General features: G+C 46.4%; 1 protein-coding gene across 2 annotated transcripts in view; it reads right to left on the bottom strand.

Annotated features, from left to right (window-relative positions):
* Positions 1–8,421, bottom strand: part of BCL2L14 (BCL2 like 14) — a 28,808-nt gene extending 20,387 nt beyond the window's left edge. Inside the window, exon 1 of one of the 2 annotated variants that reach the window (XM_015151095.3) lies at positions 8,176–8,421. The gene's annotated coding sequence lies outside the window, so the exon portion shown is untranslated. Of the gene's footprint in view, positions 1–7,654 lie in introns of both variants that reach the window. The other variant, XM_028829262.2, reaches the window with a different exon arrangement.
* Between the last annotated feature and the right edge of the window lie 18,428 nt (positions 8,422–26,849).

The raw sequence follows: 26,849 nt of genomic DNA, 5'->3' as shown, positions 1-26,849 counted from the left end.
CATGGTGGCGCATGCCTATAGACCCAGCTACTTGGGAGGCTGAGGCAGAAGAATCGCTTGAACCTAGGAGTCGGGGGTTGTAGTGAGCCGAGATTGCGCCACTGTACTCTAGCCTGGCGACAAAGCGAGACTCCATCTCAAAAAAAAAAAAAAAAAAAAAAAAGAGAATGAACTAATGAACTAAGTAAGAGGTCTAACAGAGATGCAGAGCCAGGTGAGAGGGCAGGGATAGGTGAGCTTCAAAGAAAGAGGCAAGTGAAAGCTTTTGGAAAGTTAGAAGGAGTTAGACGGGTGGGTGGATATTGGGGCTAGAACAGGGTGGACAGAGGGGAGATTATAGGTGAATTCAGAGTGTGTTTGAAGAGTGGTGAGAGAACTGCGACAGCATACGTAAGCAGTTTGCAAATAGCCAGGGCTTGAAAAGAGTGGAGGGAAAATAAGTGAACTAGCACTTGCGTCCAGATTATGGTGGTCTTCGACTATCAGGATGAAGCTTCGCCTTTTCTCACGTTGATCAGTATGTTTCAAAAGGAGCTGTGGACTGTGGAGTTAAAGATCTTGCTGGGGAGGTGGCAAAAGAGGGAGGCCAACTCAGGGAAGAGAAATGCCTGGGACCTGACCCTTCCCTTCCTCGGTTCCTTCTCCCTCTACCCTCTGCTTTAGCTTGTCCAGGCTTCTCTCTCCCCTCTCTCTGTCTTTCTTTTTTCTTGCTATATTTGGTACGCCATGTAAGATTTCATCTGAAAAAAGCATCCTGTTATTTTATTTTACTTTTTACGAATTTGAAACACACTGATGGAGGCAATGGAGAGCTGTTCAACGTTTTTAGTAGAGAGTGATGTGATCACAGGCATGTTTTAAAAAGATCAGTATACAAGCACTAAAACAACAGGATGCAAGCATTTTGTCTTTATTTCCATACGAATAACAGGATAGATAAAGAACTGATTTTGTTCAATTTCCTTGGCTTAAGCTTACCTGATATAACTCCTTCTCTGGGTTTCCTGCTAGGAAAGCAGTTCTTTTTGCTAATAATCTGTTTCCTTCTGCTGTCTGCTCAGGACTACATTTTCCTTTTTGTCTCAGATGCGAGAAAGCCCAGATCTACCGTGTGAAATGTCCCAGGCAGTGAGTGTATCAAGAATTAGCATGGGCTTCTCAGTCTAATAGTCCCAAATTCAGATTGTGGCCATGCCAATGACTAGTTTTGTGACATGTGGCAGGTTACTCCACCTCTCCAAACATGAACTTCCTATAGGCAAATTGCAAAAAATAATAGTCACCTTGCACAGATATTGTGACGGTGTAAGGTACACAAGAGAAGTCCCTGCACAGAACCTGGCTCAAAAGTGGTAGTTACGTTTTTTTCTAGTTCAGCTGTTGTCCTTGGCCCTCAGGCTCTTTTTTTTTTTTGAGACTCAATTTTGCTCTGTGGCCCAGGCTGGAGTGCAGATCATAGCTCACCACAGCCTCAACCTCCCTGGCTCAAGGGATTCTCTCACCTCAGCCTCTTAAGTAGCTAGGACCACAGGCACACGCCACCACACCTGGTTAATTTTTTTGTTTTGTTTTTTAGAGACGAGGTCTCGCTCTGTTGCCCAGGCTGGTGTCAAACTCCTGGGCTCAAGTGATCCACCTGCCCCAGCCTCCCAAAGTGCTGGGATTCAAGTGATCCACCTGCCCCAGCCTTACAAAGTGCTGGGATTACAGCCATGAGCCACCATGCCCGGCCTCAGGCTTTGTCTTAATATGGCTCTTAATCACGTTCCCTTCCGTTCCTGGTCCTAATTCAAGACCGTCTTTCGGCATGTAAGCTGGTGTGATGGTAAAGAAGCTGCAGCGATATTAAGGGGATTGGCTGGCATGTTTTTCTTTTTCTTTCCACCATACCCTGTCATACCAGGACCAAATTATAAAGAAATGGGACAGTAACTGGAGACAGGGTTTGAGGCAGTGTGAGGCGGTACAGACAAATTGACCTGGGTGTCTGAAGGACGGATGGCCAGGACTGGCTCAGCTTCTAACTTGCAACATCCTTGGGCAAGTCACTCCATCTTTTTGTCCCTCGGTGTCCACATTATTGATAGAAGGAGGATATTCTCTAACTTTTCCCCCTGGCTCTGCTATTAGAAGGAGGTGTAGGAGCTGAAATAACTCCCCTAAGGGCCTGCTGGATGCTGCCTGTTTCCATCACTGTATCCTCCCCTTTACTTAGAAGAGGCTCATACTGGCTGATAGCGAAGCCGTTTATCTGAGGAACTGACCCTTGGCCAGGCCCCAGGGAAGCAAGGGTCCCTGGCTAGGTGCGTGCTGATGGAAGTGAGTCTGGGAGGGATGCAGGGGGCTACGCCACAACATCAGGTGACGAGGGAGGGGACAGAAATGGCTCTCCCAGTGTAGCAAAGGGCAAGTTGCAAAACCCGCCAGACCAACTACACAGACACAATTACACAACCTCCAAGCCCCATGAACCCCCCTCACATAACTGAATGTAAGCAAATGCTTGAGGAGTATGGCATGAAGTGGGGGTCATGACGCCATCCTTCCTCCCCCTCTGCTGTTTCTTCACATTCCTGTCTTATTCCAGGGCTTGGACAATCTTTCTTCCCGCCACTGCTCCAATTTCACATTCACTTACATGCATTTCACTCACATGCAAACCGTTTGCTCTGTCGGGAGTCACGTCAATGTCTCCTCAAAGGTCATGTTCCTTCCTGCTTTTCCACTTACCCCTTCCTGCTCCCCAATTCCATCCAAGCCCACCCTCCCCCATGCATTTTCCAGTCATCCCACCCTCCCCTCATCCATCCCCGCAGCACAGCCCTGTCCATTCTGCCTGTAAGGGACATCTGGTGACCCTATACTCACCCCAGCTCCACTTCTCTGTTCCCAATGACCAATATTGGTCTCACTAAAGATGAGACAACCATTATGTGTCTCCTGATCCAGAAACACTGGATCCGAATCTGATCAAACCTCTGGATCTAATGATCAGTTTACAGGAAATTCAGGGGACAGAGAAATAAGCTAACGACCACAAGAAGGCAGCTATCCAAATTCAGTATGTGGTAAATTCTGCAAGACCAATTGCCAGTTTCTTCAACAAGTAAATAGCACCAAAAAGAGGTGAAGACAGAGAACTGCTACAGCTTAAAAGAGACGTAAGAAACATATCTGACAGGGCACAGTGGCTCACGCCTGTAATCCCAGCACTTTGGGAGGCCAAGGCGGGTGGATCACCAGAGGTCGAGAGTTTGAGACCAGCCTGACCAACGTGGAGAAACGCCGTCTCTACTAAAAATACAAAATTAGCCAGGCATGGTGGCGCATGCCTGTAATCCCAGCTACTCGGGAGGCTGAGGCAGGAGAATCACTTGAACCTGGGAGGCGGAGGTTGCGGTGAGCCGAGATTGTGCCATTGTATTCCAGCCTGGGCAACAAGAGTGAAACTCTATCTCAAAAAAAGAAAAAAGAAAGAAAAGAAACATGTCAGGCAGGGCACGATGGTTCATGCCTGTAATCCCAGCACTTTGGGAGGCAGGAGTTCAAGACCAGCCTAGCCAACATGGTGAAACCCCATCTCTAAAAAAACACAAAAATTAGCTGGGCATGATGACGGGTGCCTGTAGTTGGGAGTCTGGGGCAGAAGAATCACTTGAACCCGGGAGGCAAAGGTTCCAGTGAGCGGGGATTGTGCCGTTGCACTCCAGCCTGGGTGACAAAGGGAGACTCCGTCTCAAAAATAAATAAATAAATAAAAAGAAAAAAGAAACATATATATATATAAAAGGACAGGTCAATTAGATGTCATGAGTGGATCTTTATTAAATCTTAATTCAAACATACTTACTGTATAAAGACGTAGATATCTTTGAGATGATAGAGAACTAAACATGGTGTATATTTTAGATGATATTAAGGAAGTATTGATCATCTTGGCTGGCACCGTGGCTCACACCTGTAATCCCACCACCTTAGGAGGCCAAGGTGGGAGGATCACTTGACGCCTGGATTTGGAGACCAGCCTAGGCAACAAAGTAAGATCCCATCCCTCTTTTTTAAAATTTAACATTATAAATATTTTTTAAAAAGATAATCTCATTAAATGTGGTAACACTGCCATTAAAAAGTACATATCTGGGCTGGGTGCAGTGGCTCACGCCTGTAATCCTAGCACTTTGGGAGGCCGAGGTGGGCAGATCACTTGAGGTCAGGAGTTCAAGACCAGCCTGGCCAACATGGTGAAACCCCGTCTCTACTAAAAATATAAAAATTAGCCAGGTGTGGTGGCACATGCCTGTAATCCCAGCTACTTGGGAGGCTGAGGCTGGAGAATCTCTTGAACCCAGGAGGTAGAGGTTGCAGTTAGCTGAGATGGTACCATTGCACTGAGTAACAGAGTCAGACTCCATCTCAAAATAATAATAATAATAATAATAAAGAAAATAAATAAAAAGGTACATATCTGCAAGTATATATAGTATATATGTATATAAAAACAAAGTAGACATACTGTAAGATACGAAGGCGGGACTTTGGCTGGCTTCCCCAGCACCTAGAGTAGTGCTTGATGCTGTACTGACTGGGCTACCCGGGTTCTCTAGAGTAGCGCTTGACACATGGTAGGTGCTCAGATATCCGATGACTGACCAGATGATTGATTATAGGACTGCCAGACACATTCAGAATACAGGACACGTCCGGTCACATTTGAAGTTCAGATAAAGAGCAAATAATTTTTTAGTATATGTCCCAAATATCATGAGACTCATATATCATAAATATTAGTATATGTCCCCAATAAATATTATATGCTAAAAACCACTCATATTTGTTGTTTATCTGACATTCAAACGTAACTGGCTGTCTTGCATTTTTGCTTGCTAACTCTGGCTCCTCCTAGGAGTGGAAGGTGTTGCTGAGATACACTGAGACCTGAGGTGTGTGCAAGCAGCAAAGCGGGTCACCAAGCCGGGTGAGGTTCTGGCAGGGTCTGTCGTCAGAATTAGGTACGGCAGACTTGGTGGGGAAAAGGCGGAGTCTAGCAAGAGACCAGATATGGAATTTCTCAGGAGAGGATTCATGAGGCTTTTGATTCAAGGCTTCCTTTTGGACTGAGCGGCTCAGGGTACTGTAGGAAGGATGTGCACCCTGGTCCTTCAGGAACTGTGTCCTTGGGTAGGAGGCTGTGCCCCCTCGTCAAGCCAGTAATGCTGTGCTCCTGAAGAAATCTCCATGTACATTAGAAACAATCCAGACCTTTTGAATGTAACGCGAGGGCTTTAAAATTGTGTGTGTGTGTGTGCCTGTATATGTGTGTGTGTGTGTGCCTGTATATGTGTGTGTGTGTGTGCCTGTATATGTGTGTGTGTGAGACGGGTGTTGTTGGAGAGAGAGCTTCTTTAAGAAACAAGTTTGCTAATGCTGTTTCAGCGGCAACATCAGAAATCGTGGAAACCACTGAGGTCAAGATGGAGTACTTAGTCCTTCCATTCCGTAAAATGTGAGATTTTTGTTGTCTTACAGGCTAGAAAGGCTGTGACTTGGCCCCGCCGACAGGCAAAGCTAAGGATGAAAGAGGATGAGAGAGAGGCAGAAAGAACAGTGCTTAGGAGCCGGCCCCAGAAGGAGGCTACCCTACAGCGCAGGGAGGGCGGGGGCCACTGCCATAAGAGCCTGGAGAGCAGGGAGCAAAAGAGAACAAATGGAGACAAAAGGGTTAAGGGGGTTTAAATGTATTTAACAAATGCAGATGCCGGACCCAGTGGCTCACGCCTGTAATCCCAGCACTTTGGGAGGCCCAGGGGCAGGATCACTTAAGCCCAGGAGTTCAAGACCAGCCTTGGCTCTGTCTCTACAAAAAATGAAAAAAAATTAGCTGGGCGTGGTGGTGTGCACCTGCAGTCCCTGCCACTTGGGAGGCTGAGCAGAGAGAATCACTTGAGCCTGGGAGCCAGAGGCTGCAGTGAGCTATGATCGTGCCATATGATCTGTTGTCTGGAGCCTCCCCTTCTGCCCTTCTCCTCTCCCCCTCACTTCAGACCTCTCAGGGTCTTCGTGCCGGCTGCCCGGACTGTACACCCGGTGTACTCCAGCCTGGGTGGCAGAGGGAGACACTCTCTCAAAAAACAAAAATAAAGAAAAACAAAAAACCCACCCACACAAACATAGAATTTTTGTTTTTTCTAATCCTCGTTATAAATTACTTGTTCAGTTTACAGCTAGGTCTTACTTTCAAGCAGCAGCGATCGAGTATTATCACAGGTTAGATCCCTTCTGGTTTCAGCTGTTCCTACAGAAATTGTACTTTATCCAAGAAGCCCAACTTTGGGGTTTATGGAAATATAAACCATAAGTTTTATGCTTATGGTGATAGAAGCCCTGGGTAGGGCCCCTGAGTGCTGGTTCAGAACCTGGAGGGGAGTGAAACCCGTGAGGCTTATTCTAATTCAGGGCCGCAGAGCACACAACCCCGCCTCACTGCCCTGTTTACCTTCCTGCTCCTTATCAATAACAAACCTGCACTCTCAGAAGCCAGGCTACAGAGGTTCAGGTTCTTTTCTTGGCCTCTTTCCCTCCCCGAGGTGGCCAGGGTCCTCCACGTCTGGCACCAGCGAGTCCTTTGGGAACACTGGCTGCCTGGCCGGATGTGCTGAGAGGCCGGCTGGGAAGGCCACGCTGCAACAAGCACCTACATTCCAGGTATTGGCAGATGCACTGTCGCAGGGTTCTCGCTCTGCGGACTCACTTGTTGAGGTCAGATTTCACTTCCCTCCCAGGGGGTGGCAGCTAATGATGGATGAGCACACAGAGGAAACTGTAGCAAGCACCTCGTGTTTCGGCACACAGAGGCGGCCACCACCTAGTGCCCCAGTTACGCTGGACACCTGGTTCGCTGTGCCTCTGCCTGTCCCAGTGGTAAGGGGTGTGGAGAACCCCTTGGCGGCTGTCCCAGCAGAAGAGCTGACTTCATGTGCTCAGGACACACAGTTGAGGCCTGAGTGGATCTCGTGGGCGCTGACACTCATCCCCACGGAGCCTCCCACAGCACATCCTAAGCTCAGCTTGGTTCTATTGTCTGGAGCCTCCCCTTCTGCCCTTCTCCTCTCCCCCTCACTTCAGACCTCTCAAGGTCTTCGTGCCTTCTGCCTGGACTGTTTTTTTTTTTTTTTTTTTTGATACGGAGTCTCGTTCTGTCGCCCAGGCTGGAGTGCAGTGGCGCGATCTCGGCTCACTGCAAGCTCTGCCTCCCAGGTTCATGCCATTCTCCTGCTCTGCCTCCCGAGTAGCTGGGACTACAGGCGCCCGCCACCTCGCCCGGCTAGTTTTTTGCATTTTTTAGTAGAGACGGGGTTTCACCTTGTTAGCCAGGTTGGTCTCGATCTCCTGACCTCGTGATCCACCCGCCTTGGCCTCCCAAAGTGCTGGGCGTGAGCCACCGCGCCCAGCTGGGACTGTTCTTTAATACTAAAGGTGAAATGAGGAGTGAGAGAAAGTGCCTTAACTTCCCACCACAGAAGCTGAACGCTAGACAGAGCCTCAGGTCATATTCACCAAACAGAAGGTCCAAGGCTCTGACTGTGGAAAGAACGGGGCAGGGAGCTCAGGGAGGAGGGAGCTTTCCGGAGGGGAGAGAGAAGGGTCTTCCATTTACCTGTGCCTTAGACTCAAGGAATTCTCTGGGGGTCTAGACCTCCTGTGGATGAGTGCCCAAGTTCCCACAAGGTACTCAGGACTCTGATCTCAAACCAGGAATTCCCACGCTGGCTCCAGTCCCCGCATCCCCGTGGTCTCCAGCTTGGGCAATGGTGTCCCTGGCCATGGAAAGGCTGTCATGTCATTGCATACCTCCCCGGATACATAAGCAGAGAGGACTGAGTAACGTCACGTGGCTCAAGCAGTAATGTGTTCTTAACTGAATTGTCGTCCCAAACTCTTTGTAGCAAAAGAGAAATGAAAGAGAAACCTAATAACCTTTCTTTCTGTTTCCTGGAAACCCCTATAAACTAGATTCTCAATGTCATTTTGTGTCCGGAGACTTACGTGATAAGGACTTTGTAATAAACCCAGTAAAGAGCTCCCCAAATTAGACCGCCTCATTTGGCAAACAGCTAAAGACTGGGCTGTGTCCTCCTGCGAAGGCTGAGAATGAAGACTGGTGCCTCCTGGTGTTACCTGGTCTGGAAGCTGTCAGTGATTTCTTCTGCTTCAGGTCAGGTGGCAGTAAGGATATTTCTAGACCTGAGATTCTCTCCACGAAACTCAAGAGGAAACTTTCAACAGGTCTTCTTGGCTTGTCGTTTGGAAAGATTCATGAAGTTTAGCGCTCCAGGCTGTAGCTTCTTCAGGTTTAGGACTCAGGCTGAAAAGAGGCTTAAAGAAGGAGAACCACTTCCTTATTAAGCCCTGCCCCTGGCTCTTTAATTGAAGGAGGGGCTGATCTTTGCCCGTGTAATTTGACTCTAAAAGGAATTCTGTATCCATTACCTAGCACTCTTCCTGCCCTTTGGGATAACTAGGTGGGTGTTCTGATACTTTACTCTCCTTATCAGTTGTTGTTAGTTGAACAAATGTTTACTGACCACCTACCATGGTACAGGTACTGTACCCATATTTAATCTTTTTTTTTTTTTTTTTTTGGAGACAGAGTTTCACTCTGTTACCCAGGCTAGAGTGCAGTGGTGCGATCTTGGCTCACTGCAACCTCCGCCTCCTGGGTTCAAGCGATTCTCCTGTCTCAGCCTCCTGACTTTCTGGGATTACAGGCTTGCACCAGCACGCCCGGCTAATTTTTGTATTGTTAGTAGACACACGGGTTTCGCCATGTTGGTCTCGAGCTCCTGGCCTCAGGTGGTCCGCCCTCCTCGGCCTTCCAAAGTGCTGGGATTACAGGCTTGAGCCACTGCGCCGGGCCCACATATTTAATCTTAACAACACTGAGAGGCAGGTCTTATGATTCCCATTGCACAGATGAGGAAACTGAGGCTCAGAGAGGTGAAGTATCTTGCTAGGGATCCCTGTCAGTTGAGCTGAGATCCAAATCGTGCTCTTTCTGGCTTTACACTATATCATGTCACCTCTCCTACGTGACTCAAAGATTGTATTCAAGTGGAACCACTGGGAAAGTGTTCAAAACGGAATCTAACCACAGCCATCGTAAAAACCACAAAAACCCACTGAAAGGCCAAATGTCATAAGTTTAGAGATGGAATTCCCTATTATATGAAGTGGGAAACACTTACTTCTGATTTTATGCTCTATCCAGAGTCTTAAGTGAAATAGATATGTATGGGCACACTTGAGATCATAAACCCTGGACCGCTGTCAAACTGTGACGATGAAGGAAGTATGAATAATGAAAGGGGAATTAACACTATTTTCGTAAAAGTGGGGAAGAATGGGTCATTTTAATATTAGGCAAACAGATCCACAAGAGACAAACATGGTAGTTATGGGAAAGTTAGAGATTTAGTAACTCAAGGTGAATTTTCACTAACAAACTAATATTTTTTGCACCAGTGTGGTCAATGTAGAGGGTATTAAAGAAATACTAAGAATGATTTTTATCTTTTTATAAAAACGTGCCATCTTTTTTTGTGGGGGAGGGGGGGATGATGAGATATATTCACTGGAAACAATTCAAGAATAAACAGGGCCTGGCTCAGTGTCTCAAGCCTGTAAGCTCAGCATTTTGGGAGGCTGAGGTGAGAGGATCACTTGAAGCCAGGAGTTTGAGACCAGCCTGGGCAACATAGTGATGAGACAAGAGTTCTTCAGGACTGGTTTGCAAGGTACAGGTCACAAAGACCCCACTGATAAAATGACATGTAGTAAAGCAGCAGCCCAAACCTACCAGAACCAAGATGCGATGAAAGCAACCTCCGGTCATCCCCACTGCTCATTGTACGCCAATGATTACACACCATTACACTGGTGTGCTAGAAGACACTCACTCCTACAGCCCCACGGCAGTTTACAAATGTTATGGCAATGTCTGCAAGCTACCCTATATTGTCTGAAATGGGAGAAACCCTCAGTTCTGGGAACTCGCCACCGTTTTCCCAGAAAATTCACGAAGAATTCACTTTTGGTTTAGCATATGATCAAGAAATACCCGTACACTCAATCAAGCAGCCCATGCCACTGCTCTGCCTATGGAGCAGCACCCCTCCCTTTTTTTTTTTTTTTTTTTTTTTTTGTCTTTTTGAGATGGAGTTTCGCTCTTATTGCCCAGGCTGGAGTGCAATGGCGCAATCATGGCTCACCGCAACCTCCGCCTCCCCAGGTTTAAGCAATTCTCCTGCCTCAGCCTCCTGAGTAGCTTGGATTACAGGCATGCGCCACCATGCCCGGCTGATTTTGTATTTTTAGGAGAGACGGGGTTTCTCCATGTTGGTCAGGCTGTTCTGGAACTCCCGACCTCTAGTGATCCGCCCGCCTCAGCCTCCCAAAGTGCTGGGATTACAGGCATGAGCCACTGTGCCCGGTACCCCCCTTTTATTCCTTAACTTGCTTAATACACTTGCTTTCATTTTGCTTTGTTGGCTCACTCTTGAATTCCTGTGGGAAGCCAAGAACCCATGTGGCCTCCTAGGCTGAACCCCAGTTTTGGGATTCACCCTGTGATAGTGAGACCCCATCTCTTGTTATTATTATTATTTTTTAATTAGCCAGGCATGACTCACACATGTAGTGCTAGCTACTCAGGGGGCTGAGGTGGGAGGATCACTGCAGACCAGGTATTCAAGACCAGCTAGACAACGTAGCATGGTGGCACATGCCTGTAGTCCTAGCTACTTGGTGGTCTGAGGCAGGAAGATTGCTTGAGCCCAGGAGTTCAAGGAGGCAGTAAGCTAGGATCATGCTATTGTAGTTTAGCCTGGGTGACAGAGTAAGACCCTGTCTCAAAACAAGAAGAAAAACCCTGTCTCAAAACAACAAACAAACAAAACAAACAAACAATAAACCCACAAATGCATATAAGCAATAATAAAATCACATCACATAGTATGGACTACTGGAGTTCTGAGTTACTAACTAAACAATGTTGGTTGCAGAAACCATTGAGAATCCTGAAGTGTCTTGGTCACGCACAGTGGCTCATACCTGCAATCCCAGCACTTTGGGAAGCTGAGGCAGGAGGACGGACTGTGTCCCGGAGTTTGAAACCAGCCTGGGTAACATGGCGAGACCCCATCACTACAAAAAAATAAAAAGTTAGCTGGGCGTGATGGAGCACACCTGGAGTCTCAGCTACTCAGGAGACTGAGGTGGGAGGATTTCTTGAGCCCAGGAGGGGGGCCAGGGGGTTGAGGCTGCAATGAGCCGTGATCACACCACTGCACTCAGCCTGGGTGACAGAGCCTGACCCTGTCTCAAAAAAAAAAAAAAAAAAAAATCCTGAAAGGTTTTGGCAAGGCAACTATTAACACAGGGAAGGGACAAACCCCTATGGAAGCTGAGGAGAGCAACTGTCCACATCTCATTCAACTATGCTGTCTCCACGCCTGACAAGCTGACCACGGACACGTCACAACACATGTTAGATATTAAACAGCAGAAACAAAAACCTCTTTTCTCCCGATCCTAAACACAGACGTGCTGTTGTAGAAAACTTGTAAAACAGCGCACATAATAAGGATTGCCCTCATGCAGTCATTCAGCGCGAAATGCTGCTAAAAATTTGGCGGACGTCTCTTCTTTTCTTTGAGAAAAAGCAGACACAGGACAAACTCTCTGCCCTCCCCCTCTCTATGAGGAAAGACAGGATGATTCTCCTTTTTCCTTCAGACAGAGTCTCGCTCTGTTGCCCAGGCTGGAGTGCAGTGGCACAATGTCGGCTCACTGCAACCTCTGCCTCCCAGGTCCAAGCTATTCTCCCACCTCAGCCTCCACAGTAGCTGGAATTACAGGCATGTGCCACCACGGCCGGCTTATTTTTGGATTCTTAATAAAGACAGGGTTTCACTATTTTGGCCAGACTGGTCTCCAACTCCTGAGCTCAAGATATTCGTCTGCCTCAGTCTCCCAAAAGTGCTGGGATTACAGGTGTGAGCCACCACGCCCAGCCGTCATAACTTCTAATAAACTTATTTCGTAAATAAAAATCTTTAGTGGCTGCATCATTCCAGTGAATGATAGCATAAAAAATATTCAGCCAGTGGAGAATCTCTTGAACCCGGGAGGCGGAGGTTGCAGTGAGCTGAGATCGTGCCACTGCACTCCAGCCTGGGTGACAGAGGGAGACTCAGTCTCCAAAACATAAAAATCAAAATCAAATAAAAGAAAATAATTCAGCCAGGCAACTATTTTTAAATGTTTTGTTTGTCGCCGGGCACGGTGGCTCACGCCTGTAATCCCAGCACTTTGGGAGGCCGAGGCAGGCAGATCACGAGGTTAGGAGATCAAGACCATCCCGGCTAACACAGCAAAACCCTGTCTCTACTAAAAATACAGAAAATTAGCCGGGTGTGGTGGTGGGCGCCTGTAGTCCCAGCTACCTGGGAGGCTGAGGCAGGAGAATGGTGTGAACCTGGGAGGCGGAGGTTGCAGTGAGCCAAGATCGTGCCACTGTACTCCAGCCTGGGCAACAGAGCGAGACTCCGTCTCAAAATAATACTAATAATATTAATGCTTTGTTTGTCTTCAGGTGCTTACTGTTACAAATAATGCTGCAGGGTATAGCTTTTCATCTTTGCTCACATTTTCCATTATTTCCTGAGAAATGATGCCTGAGAGTGGAATTACTTGGTGTGAATATTTTTGAAACTGTTATATATGCTTTCAATTCACTTTAATCTATGATTCTGGAATTGATTTATATCATCACTGGAGATACATCTTAGATTAAAATGCCTAAGAGTGGCCGGGCGCGGTGGCTCAAGCCTGTAATCCCAGCACTCTGGGAGGCCGAGGCGGGCGGATCACGAGGTCAGGAGATCGAGACCATCCTGGCTAACACGGTGAAACCCCGTCTCTACTAAAAAAAAATACAAAAAACTAGCCAGGCGAGGTGGCGGGCGCCTGTAGTCCCAGCTATTCGGGAGGCTGAGGCAGGAGAATGGCGTAAACCCGGGAGGCGGAGCTTGCAGTGAGCTGAGATCCGGCCACTGCACTCCAGCCCGGGCGACAAAGCGAGACTCCGTCTCAAAAAAAAAAAAAAAAAATGCCTAAGAGTTTGAATAATATAGATAGAAAGCCCATCCTCAGGAAAACGGTGGGGTTTTTACCCATCACTACGAGTAACCATATAAGACTTGAAAGTCCAGATGAGCAGATTTTAGAGTGGACACCAGATTATTTTGGGGCTATGACATTTATCCTTGTTTTGATTTCAATGATGAAACTCAATGAAATAAGATCAGAGATGAAACGAAGCAACAAAAGGCTGTGACTGGTTGAAATGAAAGATTTGGGAAAAGGAGCAGAGGAGAAGCACCATTCATTAAGCACATCTGTGAAGGGGTCAAGATGTCACCCCCCGAAAAGTACACCACTTTAACCTTATTTTGAGCTGAAGGCAATGAAGATGAAGCAGACACAAGAAAAGCTCTCGGCCAGGCGCGGTGGCTCACGCCTGTAATCCCAGCACTTTGGGAGGCCGAGGTGGGTGGATCATCTGAGGTTAGGAGTTCAAGACCAGCCTGGCCAACATGGTGAAACCCCATCTCTACTAAAAATACAAAAATTAGCTGGGCACAGTGGCAGGTGCCTGTATTCTCAACTACTTGAGAGGCCGGGGCAGGAGAATCGCTTGAATCTGGGTGGCAGAGGTTGCAGTGAGCCAAGATTGTGCCACTGCACTCCAGCCTGGGCAACAGAGCAAGACTTCGCCTCAAAAAAAAAAAAAGAAAGAAAGAAAGAGAAACTCTCTGCTCCCCACGTCTCCCTAGCAGGGAGGACAGGAAGATTCTCAATCACTGGTGACAACTCTGGACTCCTAAGCAGCCCAGAGATGGCACTGGAGGAACCTACATAACCAGCCTCACTACGGCGATCTTTATCTTCCATCACTTTCCCCATCTACTTACCTTCCCACAGTTTGCCACCTCCAGAAGCCTAACGCTCTTTCCCTTTGTCTTGTCACTTCTTTTTTTGTTTGTTTGTTTGAGATGGAGTCTCACTTTGTTGCCCAGCCTGGAGTGAAGTGGTGCGATCTCGGCTCACTGCAACCTCCGCCTCCCAGGTTCAAGTGATTCTCCTGCCTCAGCCTTCAGAGTAGCTTAGATTACAGGTGCACGCCATCATGCCCAGCTAATTTTTGTATTTTTGTAGAGACAGTGTTTCTCCATGTTGGCCAGGCTGGTCTCGAACTCCTGACTTCAAGTGATCCGCCTGCCTCGGCCTCCCAAAGTGCTGGGATTACAAGCATGAGCCACGGCGCCCGGCTTGTCTTGTCACTTCTTTACAAATTGATGTTTTTTTAAAAGGTGCTCTATAAGCCCAAGTTCTGATCACTCCTTTGAGTTACTCATCGTTGAGCGATGCTGTGTGTATGCAAGTGTTAATAATAAACTTCTGTTTGTTTCTCTTTTGTTAATCCCTTTTGTCAGTCTAATTTGCAGGGCCCCAGCCAAAAAACCTAGGAGGGTAGAGGAAAAATAAATTTTCTTCTCCCCATACCTGTAAGAAGATCCTCTAATTTGTGGTTTGAGTGAAGACAAAATAACAGAAGGACTGAAGTGATAGTGCTGTGTTGCGATAACTCGCCTGGCCAGAGACGAGATGGAAGATGTTCTCGGTCCGGAGATCACAGGGGCACCAAGGCAGGATGTAATTGTGATAGGAGATCTGACTTCCGTGACTTCCATGGAAGACTCCTGATAAACAAAGGTCATTTCGCACTTGATGCTAATATCATCTCTCAAGTCAAAGGAAGCCACGGTGATAAACATTGTTCTATCCTTGCATTTGGCTGACAAAGAGGCACTGGCTGGTCTCATAGAAGCAATGGGAACCTTGGAGAAAGAACATTCATCTCACTGTAAAACTGGAGATGGTTGAGAGAGAATTCTGAGCCTAGTTGGGCAAAATTTTTAGAGAAAAGATAGGCATGCTTTCATGGCCGTGGCTCCAAAGAGGCCTCACAATAAGAGTTCTTATTTTACTGAGTCCATGGCAATTATTAACTCAGCTGTGCAGTAGGCACTACGGTTATGCCCATTTTACAGATGAAGAAACGGAGATACAAAAGAGTTAAGCAGGTGGGATATGCTGGCTCACACCTGTGATCTCAGTGCTTTTGGGAAGCAGATTGCATGAGTCCAGGTGTTTGAGACTAGCCTGGGTAACATAGTGAGGTCCCATCTCCACAAAAAAATAAAATAATAATAATAAAAAAAAATTAGCCAGGCATGGTACTGCATGCCTGTAGTCCCAGCTACTCTGAAGGCTGAGGTGGGAGGATCACTTGAGCCCAGGAGTTCAAGGCTGCAGTGATCAAACCACTGCACTCCAGCCTGGGTGACAGAACTGTCTCAAAAGAAAAAAAAAAGAAAAAAATGTCACACATGGTAGCTCATGCCTGTAATCCCAGCACTTTGGGAGACTGAGGCAGGTGGATCACTTGAGGTCAGGAATTAGAGAACAACCTGGCCAACATGGTAAAACCCTGTCTCTACTAAAAATACAAAAATTAGCCAAGCGTGGTGGCACATGGCTGTAACCCCAGCTACTCAGGAGGCTGAGGCAGGAGAATCGCTTGAACCCAGGAGGCGGAGGTTGCAGTGAGCTGGCATCATGCCACTGCACTCCAGCCTGGGCAACAGAGACTCTGTCTGAAAAAAAAAAAAAAAAAAAAAGAGTCCGGGCATGGTGACTCATGCTTGTAAGCCCAGCACTTTGGGAGGCCGAGGCGGGCAGATCACCTGAGGTCAAGAGTTCGAGAACAGCCTGGTCAATGTGGTGAAACCTCATTGGTACTAAAAATACAAAAAAAAAAAAAAAAAAAAAAGCTGGGTGTGGTTGGCACGTGCCTGTAGTCCCAGCTACTCAGGGAGGCTGAGGCAGGAGAATTGCTTGAACCCAGGATGGGGAGGTTGCAGTGAGCCAAGATGGAGCCACTGTACTCCAGCCTGGGTGACACAGAGAGACTCCATCTCAAAAAAAAAAAGAAAAGAAAAACAAAAAAAGTGTTAAGTAAAATTGCCCAGGGTCACACATGAGGCAAAGCTGGAATTTGAGGGAGCCCAGGCAGTCTATCTTTAAAGCCCATGATGCTAACCACTAAACCTGACCATCTTCTTCACATGATTCAGATGCACCCTGGTTTGTTGATGTTCGTCACCTCTTTTCTGGACTTGCTATTACTGCTTTTTGACTTTGGTGTAGGGAAAAATAGAAAGATTTGCAACGGGCAAAGAGATTACTAGATATCCTTTCAATGGAATGTTAGCGCCTTTGGGGATTATCTGATTTTATAGAGATATGCCTATTTATTTGCTTTTCATTAGGCTATTTTACAACTCCTTAGAAACAAGTTAACATATAGAAAACTGATAGTAATGCAAATAATTAATTCCTTGCATATTAAAATGCAAATAGTCTCCCGTGGAATGCCATTGTTTATTGTCCTGTAGATATTAACCAGTTTTTCCAGTTTTGCCTGCTTGTAAATGTAGTTTGGTATTTCTTTTTTATTTTTTGAGACAGAGTCTCGCTCTGTCACCCAGGCTGGAGTGCAGTGGTGCAATCTCTGCTCACTGCAAGCTCCGCCTCCTGTGTTCACGCCATTCTCCTGCCTCAGCCTCCTGAGTAGCTGGGACTACAGGCGCCCGCCACCGTGCCCGGCTAATTTTTTGTATTTTTAGTAGAGGTGGGGTTTCACCGTGGTCTCGATCTCCTGACCTCATGATCCGCCCACCTCGGCCTCCCAAAGTGCTGGGATTACAGGCGTGAGCCACTGCGCCCAGTTTTATTTCAGTATTTCTTATCTGACTATAAATGTGTGGTAGTTGGAGTTTTCTCCTTTGAGCTGGTTTTAATATTTTGCTGGCTCAAGTTAAATGAGTTAAATAAAATATTTGCCACATGTTCTTTTATGTCATGTGAGAGTCATGATTTTCTCCTTAAAAAATAATCTTTAACATTGGTTAAATCACTTAAATTACCTGGGCCTCAGGTCCCCTTCAGCCTCTTTGATTACATGCTTAATTGATTGAGATGCATCTAGATAGAGATCTCAAGGTTCTCTCACTGACTGTGTTTTGTTTTTGTTTTGAGATGGAGTTTCACTCTTGTCGCCCAGGCTGGAGTGCAGTGGCGAAATCTCGGCTCACTGCAACCTCTGAGGCCTTACAGGTTCAAGCGATTCTCCTGCTTCAGCCTCCTGAGTAGCTGGGATTACAGGCGCCTACCACCATGCCCAGCTAACTTTTATATTTTTAGTAGGAACGGGGTTTCACCATGTTGGTCAGGCTGGTCTTGAACTCCTGACCTCAGGTGATCCACCCACCTCGGCCCCCCAAAGTGCTGGGATTACAAGAGCCGTGAGCCACCGTGCCCAGCCTATTGACTGTGTTTTAATCAATGGCTCAGTTATTTACAAATAATACAGGTAACAATAGAGCATAGGACCAGGTTCCTCAGGCACAGTCTTGGAGTCAAATTCTGCTTCTGCTTCTGCTTCTTACTGTAGATGAGGGGTTTAGGGAGTGATCTGGAGAAAGAAGCAAAAAGGATGCTTGATTGCGAGGCTAAAAAGGAAGCTCTTGGATAAGCTCTCACTTTAAATGTATACAAATAGTGCCCACAGGAGATGTTAAAGAAAAATTTCCTGTTGATACTTGTTAAAATGGTAAGGCAGATTTTATCCGGGATTAGTATAGGGACATCTGCAGGAGGGTCTTGCTATCAAGGAGAGAAGCTGGGCTCAACTCCGAATGCAGCACAGTAAGTGGCGATTCGTAGCCAAGGAGTAAGGTGGGGTCAGTGGGTGGAAAATTACTAAGGAGAAACACGGGGAGTCAGGGGATTCTGACTAAGCTGACCTGGTGTGATTCTTACTGATGACCAGGCAGGGTGATCAGACATCGCCTGGGGGATGATGAGGGATGAGGAATTTGATCAGATTTGAGGGTGATCAGATATTGGGGGTGGGGGCATGCCCAAGGATGGGGCCTAACCGGGCTCAGAGGAGCCTGGCTAAAGTTTGGTCAGGGACACAGTCTTTGTCAGTGGCTATGAAAACACAAATATGAAAGCGTGTGATAGGCCTGGAATAAGAGCACTAGACTGAACGGAGCTTCTTGAAAATGTTAATGACAGAAGAAGGGATTTTGCTGTTTATTCTCAACAACAGAAGGCAGAGACAAGGCAGAACCGCTCTGAGTCCATTTGACTTCTGTCTTCTCTACCAAGGAAAACAGTGTCAGTTGGAAATGACTGAGAGAAGTTGAAGCTTTCTGCCTGTGAGAAGAGGGCACGGGTGGATTTCGCACCTGTAAGTGAATCTCTGGCCCAGAGTAGGGAGACCGAGGGCCATCACTGAGTGGTATCCGAGGACTGCAGGTGGCTTGCATTGTTTCAGCAAGTTGGCGGGTCTCAAAAACCCTGCACTGATGTTAATTCCTGCAAAATCTGAAACTGAGTTATTAAATGGATGATTTATGAACTGTTAGGATGGTGAGTTTCTTGTGCTCCTGGAGAGTAGGTCAGCGCAAAGGAATCCCATCTCCCACGGATCAGGGGTGTCTTTCATGAAGTGCACGTTCCCTCTAGCAAGGCTTCTCACAAAGACCTCCTGAGATGCATGTGAACGAGGTGAATTGCTGGCGAGATGAAACTGTAATTACAAAACTTTTCAGATGGTTTCCCACGTATATGTACTCGAATTGTGCGTTGATGGAATGAAGGCCGTGGCCTTTCTGGATTGTTTACTTTTTCATCTCCTCTCTTTCCTAGATGTGTGAGTGGGAGCAAATTGTTCAACCTCTCCAGCCCTCAATATTTTGTGAAAAATGCCTCAATCTCTAACTGTTTATGACTCTATGAGTAATCACTTCATACACACCTGGAGGGATGTCATTTTCCTCTGAATTCTCTCCCTGATTCTGTTTCATCATTTTTCTTTTTTTGAGATGGAGTCTTGCTCTGTCGCCAGGCTGGAGTGCAGTGGCACAATCTCGGATTGCTACAACCTCTACCTCCTGGGTTCAAGCGATTCTCCTGACTCAGCCTCCCGAGAAGCTGGGACTACAGGTGTGTGCCACCATGCCTGGCTAATTTTGTATTTTTAGTAGAGACGGGGTTTCACCACGTTGGCCAGGCTGGTCTCGATCTCCTGACCTCGTGATCCACCCACCTCAACCTCCCAAAGTGCTGGGATTATAGGCGTGAGCCACTGCGCCTGGCCCGTTTCTTCATTTTTCATGATTGACTTAGATTATAACGAATGTGTAGAAGATGTGAGGACGCTGGAGAGAATATAGATAAAAGGTCAGGCCCTGGAGTCAGATAATCCTAGGTATGAGTCTTGCGTCAATCCCTTCCTAATTGGATTTTTTTTTCTTTTTTTTTTTTTGAGATGGAGTCTCACTCTGTCACCCAGGCTGGAATGCAGTGGCACGATCTCGGCTCACTGCAACCTCCACCTCCTGGGTCCAAGCAATTCTCCTGCCTCAGCCTCCCAAGTAGCTGAGATTACAGGCATGCGCCACCACGCCTGGCTAATTTTTTGTATTTTTAGTATATATGGGGTTTCTCCGTGTTGGCCAGGCTGGTCTCGAACTCCTGACTTCAGGTGATCCACCCATCTTGGCTTTCCAAAGTGCTGGGATTACAGGCATGAGCTACCGCACCCAGCCCCTAATTGGATTTTGAGCAAGCTTCTTAACTTCACTAGACTTGGTTTCCTATCCTATTAAGTGAGAATAATATTTAACTTTGTATAAAGACTAAATGATTATATAAGGTATTATATTAAACAAACAAACAAACACGTAGTAGGGTGTCTGGCACAAAGTCAGGGCCCCCATAACTGTCAACTGTTTTTGTTTATGTTATTACTAAGCTGGGAGAGGTGACATTAGGTAACATATGTTTTAAAATTATTGTAGGGTGAAACTATGAGCTAAAACCTAGAATTTTATAGGGTTCAATGTAAAACCCAACATTTAGGTTGAACTGATCAGCTGCACGTGAACAGAATGGGAGAGACCTGGCTTAAGAGTGGCTCATGTCAAACGCATTTAGAGATTTTTAGGTGATTGTCAGCTCCACTTTAATCATCAGTATGCGGTTCCAAGGAAGCCAATGTTGTCTGAGGTTGCGTTAATGAGAATGCAGAATAAGTTATAGTGTTGGCCGGGCGTGGTGGCTCACGCCTGTAATCCCAGCACTTTGGGAGGCCAAGGCGGGTGGATCACCTGTGGTTGAAATTTCGAGACCAGCCTAACCAACATGCAGAAACCCCATCTCTACTAAAAACACAAAATTAGTCGGGTGTGGTGGCACATGCCTGTAATCCCAGCTACTAGGGAGGCTGGGGCAGGAGAATTGCTTGAACCCAGGAGGTGGAGGTTGTGGCGAGCCGAGATTGCACCACTGCACTCCAGCCTGGGCAACAAGAGTGAAACTTCGTCTCAAAAAAAGAAAAAGAAAAAGAAGAAAAAGTTATAGTGCCATCGTAACCTTGTCCTGGTGTAGACTGTGTCCCCTGAGCTGTGTTCAGCCCGGCCCTTGTGTTTTTTGAGGAAGAAAAGCAGGCAATGAGACTGCTTGCCTTCAAATCCCAGCTCTGCTCTTAGATTAGCGCTAAGAACTTGGGCAAGTTATTTAACCTTTCTGTGCCTCTGCTTTCTAATTTGTAAAATGAGAATAATAAAAATTGCATCCATCTCACAGGGCTGCTATGAGGATTCAGTGGGATGTAAATGTAAAGTGTTTGGAAACATGTAAGGTGTTTCCAAAGGTGTTTGACTCACTGACATGCTAGAGAAGTGTTGGTGGTAGTGCTGGTGGTACCATCATCATCGTCATTCTAAGGACATTGTCCATGTCCCCGAGGGACCTGATCAGAATGGTGATAGGTGCTGCATCAGTGAGACAAGAATACTGAATTCATGAACCCTCTTGCTCTTCTACTACCCTTGCCCCAAACACACTCCCTTGATATGGGCAGGCTTCTCACTTTTAGGCTTTGGTGTAAGTTGGAGTGCTCAGACATATACTCCTTTTGGTCTCTATCACTAAATTTTAGAAATCATCTCATTCAGGGCCCTCATTTTAGATATGGTCAAGGTCGAATAGAAGCTAAGAAACCAAGGTCCTGATCCTGCAATCCCACTTCTGGGTATTTATCCAAAGATGTTAAAATCAGTATGTTGAAGAGTTGCCATGTTCATTGCAACATGATTTACAATAGCCAAGATATGGAATCAATCTAGGTGTCCATCAACAGATGAATGAATAAAGCAAATGTGGTATATATACACAATAGAATACCATGCAGCCCTAAACAGGGGTGAAATCTGTGATTTGGGACAAGATGGATGAATCTGGAGGACATTACGCTAAGTGAAATAAGCCAGGCACAGAAAGACAAGTATTGCATGATCTCATTCATGGGTGGAATCTGAGAAAGTTGATCTCATAGAAGTAGAGAGTGGTTACCAGGGACTGGGGGTGGAGGGATTGTTGGGAAAAGCAGAGAGGTTGGTCAAAGGCTACACAGTTTCAGTTAGACAAGAGGAATAAGCTTTACTGATCAACTGCACAGCATGGTAACGATAGTAAGTAATAATGTATTCTACATTTCAAAATTGCTAAAAGTAGATTTTAAATGTTTCTACTGCAAAAAATAGTAAGTTTGTGAGGTGATGGGTTTGCTAATTAGCCTGATTTAATCATTCCACATTGTAAACCTATATCAAAACATCAAATTGTACTCCATAAACATATATTATTACTACTTGTTAATGAAAAATAAAAGTAAAATGAAAAACAAAGGAAAAAGAGAAAAAACCTCAAAAAAGAAAAAGAAAACAAGGTCCTGAGCCCTGTCCTGTTTTCCTTCCACTCACTACCCACCTCCTCCTCACATCTGATTGCTGAAGTCTCTCCAACTCCAACTCAGTTCCACTCCTTCTTACAGCCTTTCCAGCTCCTCCAAGGTGAGCTGGGCTACCCTTTCCCCATGCCTATACCATCGTAAGTTGTGCGTAGCTATTACAGTACTTACAGTCTTTGTTTTAGTGTCCATCATCTATGCCTCGCTCTTCACCCTGCTTGCCTAAAGAGCAAGGAGATAATATTCACTTTAGAGTCCCACTTGGCACAAGCATGGTGCTTTGCATGTATTAGACCATCATGAAACGCTCATTGAATTGGGTATTAAGATTGTGTCATGTGGACTATTTATCTTAGAAGAGAGAAGATTTAGGAGGAATGGAATTGACTCTCATGGAAGGATTCGATTCAGCTACCTAGTGCCAGAGAGCAGAATGGGGACCAGCGGCTGAAAGTCACCAGGGGGTAAATTTGATCCGGCTGTGTGGGGCGGATTCTTCCCAGTGACAACCATTTAACGAGGAGATGGGTGCCTCATGAGAGGTGAGTTGAGGGCATTCAAGCAGAGGCAGGATGGCCACTGTCAGGAATGGGGTAGAGGGGAACCCTGGGGATCCCCTGTTTATTAGCTGAGTTTCAACATTAATAGAAACCTTGGTGATGTTTTAGGTTCACATGTAGCTACAGACTACAGCAGATGCATGGGGTACCTGATACGCTAACAGGGTTGAGATAGGCCCAGCACTGCCCAGTAGACCTGAGTCTGGCTTAGGTTCATTCTTGGCTCCTGCTAGTCTAGTCTGCAAGAAGCTGTACTCGCAAAAGGCCAGCTCCTTTACCCACCATCTCCATTTCTTAACCCCTCCCTCACTCTTATACACCCTGCTCACTGCTGTCTGGTGGCCCTACGAGGTCAATTTCATGCTGCACTTTACTATAGTGAAAAGTCCTGAGTTTCATCTAAAAGCATTTGATGTGTCTCAAGTTAAATTCTAAAACCTTTCAGTTTAGCTTCAGTTTATGGTGCTATTCAATCTTTATCAAGCACTTCCCCCAAAACGTCCTAAATCCATCTCTTATGCAAGCTTCCACAGGCTGCATGAGGCCCAGGATGGCTTTGAATGTGGCCCAACACAAATTCATAAACATTTTACAACATTATGAGATTTATGCACGGCCATTCTTTTTTCTTTTTTACTTTTTTCCCTTTCTTTTCTTTTTAGCTCATCAGCTATTATTAGTGTTAGTGTGTTTTATGCGTGGCCCAAGACAATTTTTCTTCCAATGTGGCCCAGGGAAGCCAGAAGATTGGACACTCCTGTAAATAGGCTCTTAGGCTCGAAGCTATAGTTTTTATAGTTCTGCCTATTCTATTTCCTTCTCAAATTATGGGTCTCACGATTCCTTTTCAATTTGGGTCCCAGATCTACTCCTACAAGCTTCTGGCTAAAACCTTTCTGTTTTTGCAGACTCCTCACTAATGAGAAGGTCCCCCTTGGCATTTTGCTCTTAGGATCTAGTTTTCCATATTTTTGAGGCTCTTTCAAGACTCCTGTCCAGCCTTTGCATGCCAGGGCGTTGGTCATGACCTCCTATTGAACCCTACCTCCTCCCAAGTCCATCTAGGTCTCTTTACAACACAGTTTTGCTCCCCCACCCTTGGCCCTGAGTGTTTCTGACACCTGGCCTCATTCCTAAGGTTCTTGCTCAGGGAGGTCAGTAGAATATCTGCCATATATCAACCTGATAAATGGATTGTCTCCCAAGCATCTTCCTTCACACATTAAATTTTAGGACATATCAAACTTAAGAGTGGACTCTATTTCAAAAGCATGTTTAGAAGGAACTTATGTAGCACTCACATTTTCCCCTTGCGTATATAACATTCTTGTAGGTGGTCAGTTCTGCCAAGCGAGTCCAGGGGAGCCCATTTAGCCTCTAGGATGAAGTGAAAGCACTGGAACCTTAGAATCTTTGGGAGTAATAATAGTGGGATAGAATACAACTGCAGTGTAGAACAGTGTTTCTACGGGAAACTATTTTCAGAGTTCCGCCTTGGATTGCTGGGACTCCTTTTTTTTTTTTTTTTTTTTTAGATGGAGTATCGCTCTATCGCCCAGGTTGGAGTGCAGTGGTGCGACCTCAGCTCACTGCAACCTCTGCCTCCTGAGTTCAAGCAATTCTCCTGCTTCAGCCTCCTGAGTAGCTGGGGCTGCAGGCGCTCGCCACTAGGTTCGGCTCATTTGTGTATTTTTAGTAGAGACGGGTTTTCACCATGTTGCCAGGTTGGTCTCAAACTCCTGACCTCATGGTCCACCTGCCTTGGCCTCCCAGAGTGTTGGGATTACAGGCGTGAGCCACCGCACCTGGCACTGGGATTCCTTTAACTGCCTGCAATGAGACTGGGCAGCCCCCTACCCCCTATTAAAAGAAAAGAAAAAACACCCCATGCAATGTATTGAGGAATCGCTGCGTACCGGGCAGTGCAAACTCATTATCAGTCACGTCGCTTCATCCTCACATGAACTCTGTGAGCTGGGCATGGCTGATCTCCATATTTTACTAATAAAGGTGTGGAGGCTAAGAGACCGCTCTCGGTGGCTTTCGACAGAGATTCTCATAACATAAAGTCTGGGTGGGTGCTAGGAAAAGAAAAAGGAGTCTAGAAAATTGAAAAGGTGAGCAGAGAGTCAGAGATGGCGCAGAAGATGGAATAAAGATGGGGGCAGAGGCAGCCTGGCTCAGGGTAGGACATTTGTAGACATTATAGAGAGTCGACCGTTGAACAAGACGAATTTGAACTGCACAGGTTCACTTATACACAGGTTTTTTCCAATAAAATCCACACTGAGTGTGCCTGCCTCTCCTGCCTTCCCTTCCACTTCCTCTGCCTCTTCTGCCTCTGCCACCCAGAGACAGCGAGCGCAACCCCTCCCCTTCCTCCTCCGCAGCCTACTCAGTGTGCAGACAAGAAAGATGAAAACCTTCATGGAGCTCTGCTTGCGCTCGACGAAGAGGAAATATTTTTCTTCCTCATGATTTTCTTAATAACATTTTTCTTTTCTTTGGTTTACTTTATTGTAAGAATACATTGTATATTTCATACATGAAATATGAGTTAACTGACTATGTTATCAGTAAGGCTTCCCGGTCAACAGTAGGCTCTTGGTAGTTAAGTTCAGTAGAATATTAGGCAGACATCAGCCTGACTCCTTTTTTGGGAATCAAAAGTTATACACGGATTTTTGAAGACATGGGGGTCAGCATTCCTCACTCCACATTGTTCAAGGGTCAGCTGTGTTCCCTTCCCTGTGACCTGTCTTTGGCAAAGGGAAACTCAGATCCTGTTGTAGGGTCTTTGAAACAATGGACAATGGCCACAGTGGCCCACGAGGGACAAATATTTACATGGCAGTGCGGGGGATTCAGTTCCCACAAATAGGAGATTTCCAAGGAGTTCCACAACACACACACAGAGATACACACACAGAGACACACCCAGACACACACACACAGATATACACACAGAGACACACCCAGACACACACACACAGATATACACACAGAGACACACCCAGACACACACACACAGATATACACACAGAGACACACCCAGACACACACACACACAGATACACAGACACACACACACACAGACACACACAGGCACACACACACAGACACAGGCACACACACACAGACACACACACAGACACACACAGACACACACACAGACACACACACACACAGGCACACACAGGCACACACACACACAGACACACACACACAGACACACACACAGACACACACACACACAGACACACACAGGCACACACACACAGGCACACACACACAGACACACACACAGACACACACACAGACACACACACAGAGGCACACACACACAGACACACACACAGACACACACACAGACACACACACACACAGACACACACACAGACACAAACACAGACACACACACACACAGACACACACACACACACAGACACACACACACACAGGCACACACACACAGACACACACACAGACACACACACAGACACACACACACACACAGACACACACACACACACAGGCACACACACACAGACACACACACAGACACACACACACAGACACACACAGGTGCACACACAGACACAGACACACACAGAGACACACACAGACACACACACAGACACACACACACAGACACACACACAGACACACACACACACAGACACACACACAGACACACACACAGACACACACACAGACACACACACAGAGACACACACACAGACACACACACAGACACACAGAGACACACACACACAGACACACACACAGACACACAGACACACAGACACACACACACAGACACACACACACAGACACACACACAGACACACACAGGTGCACACAGACACAGACACACACAGAGACACACACAGACACACACACACAGACACACACACAGACACACACACACACAGACACACACACACAGACACACACACAGACACACACACACAGACACACACACACAGACACACACAGAGACACACACACACAGACACACACACAGACACACACACAGAGACACACACACACAGACACACACACAGACACACACACAGAGACACACACACACACAGACACACACACAGACACACACACACAGACACACACACAGACACACACAGAGGCACACATTTTCAATGCTCTTTTCCTCTTTTTCCTAACTCATTTCCCCTCCCTTGGATGAGGCAGGTAGTTGGGGAGTGGGTAAGAGTTACTGCAGTAAGAAGAGAAAGTCGCAATAGGTATTTTTAGTCCTGGAG

Source organism: Macaca mulatta, chromosome 11 (genome assembly GCF_049350105.2).
Source record: "Macaca mulatta isolate MMU2019108-1 chromosome 11, T2T-MMU8v2.0, whole genome shotgun sequence".
Classification (NCBI taxonomy): Eukaryota; Metazoa; Chordata; class Mammalia; order Primates; family Cercopithecidae; genus Macaca; species Macaca mulatta.
Note: the sequence above shows the minus strand (reverse complement) of the source record. Positions and strands in the feature narration are given on the sequence as shown.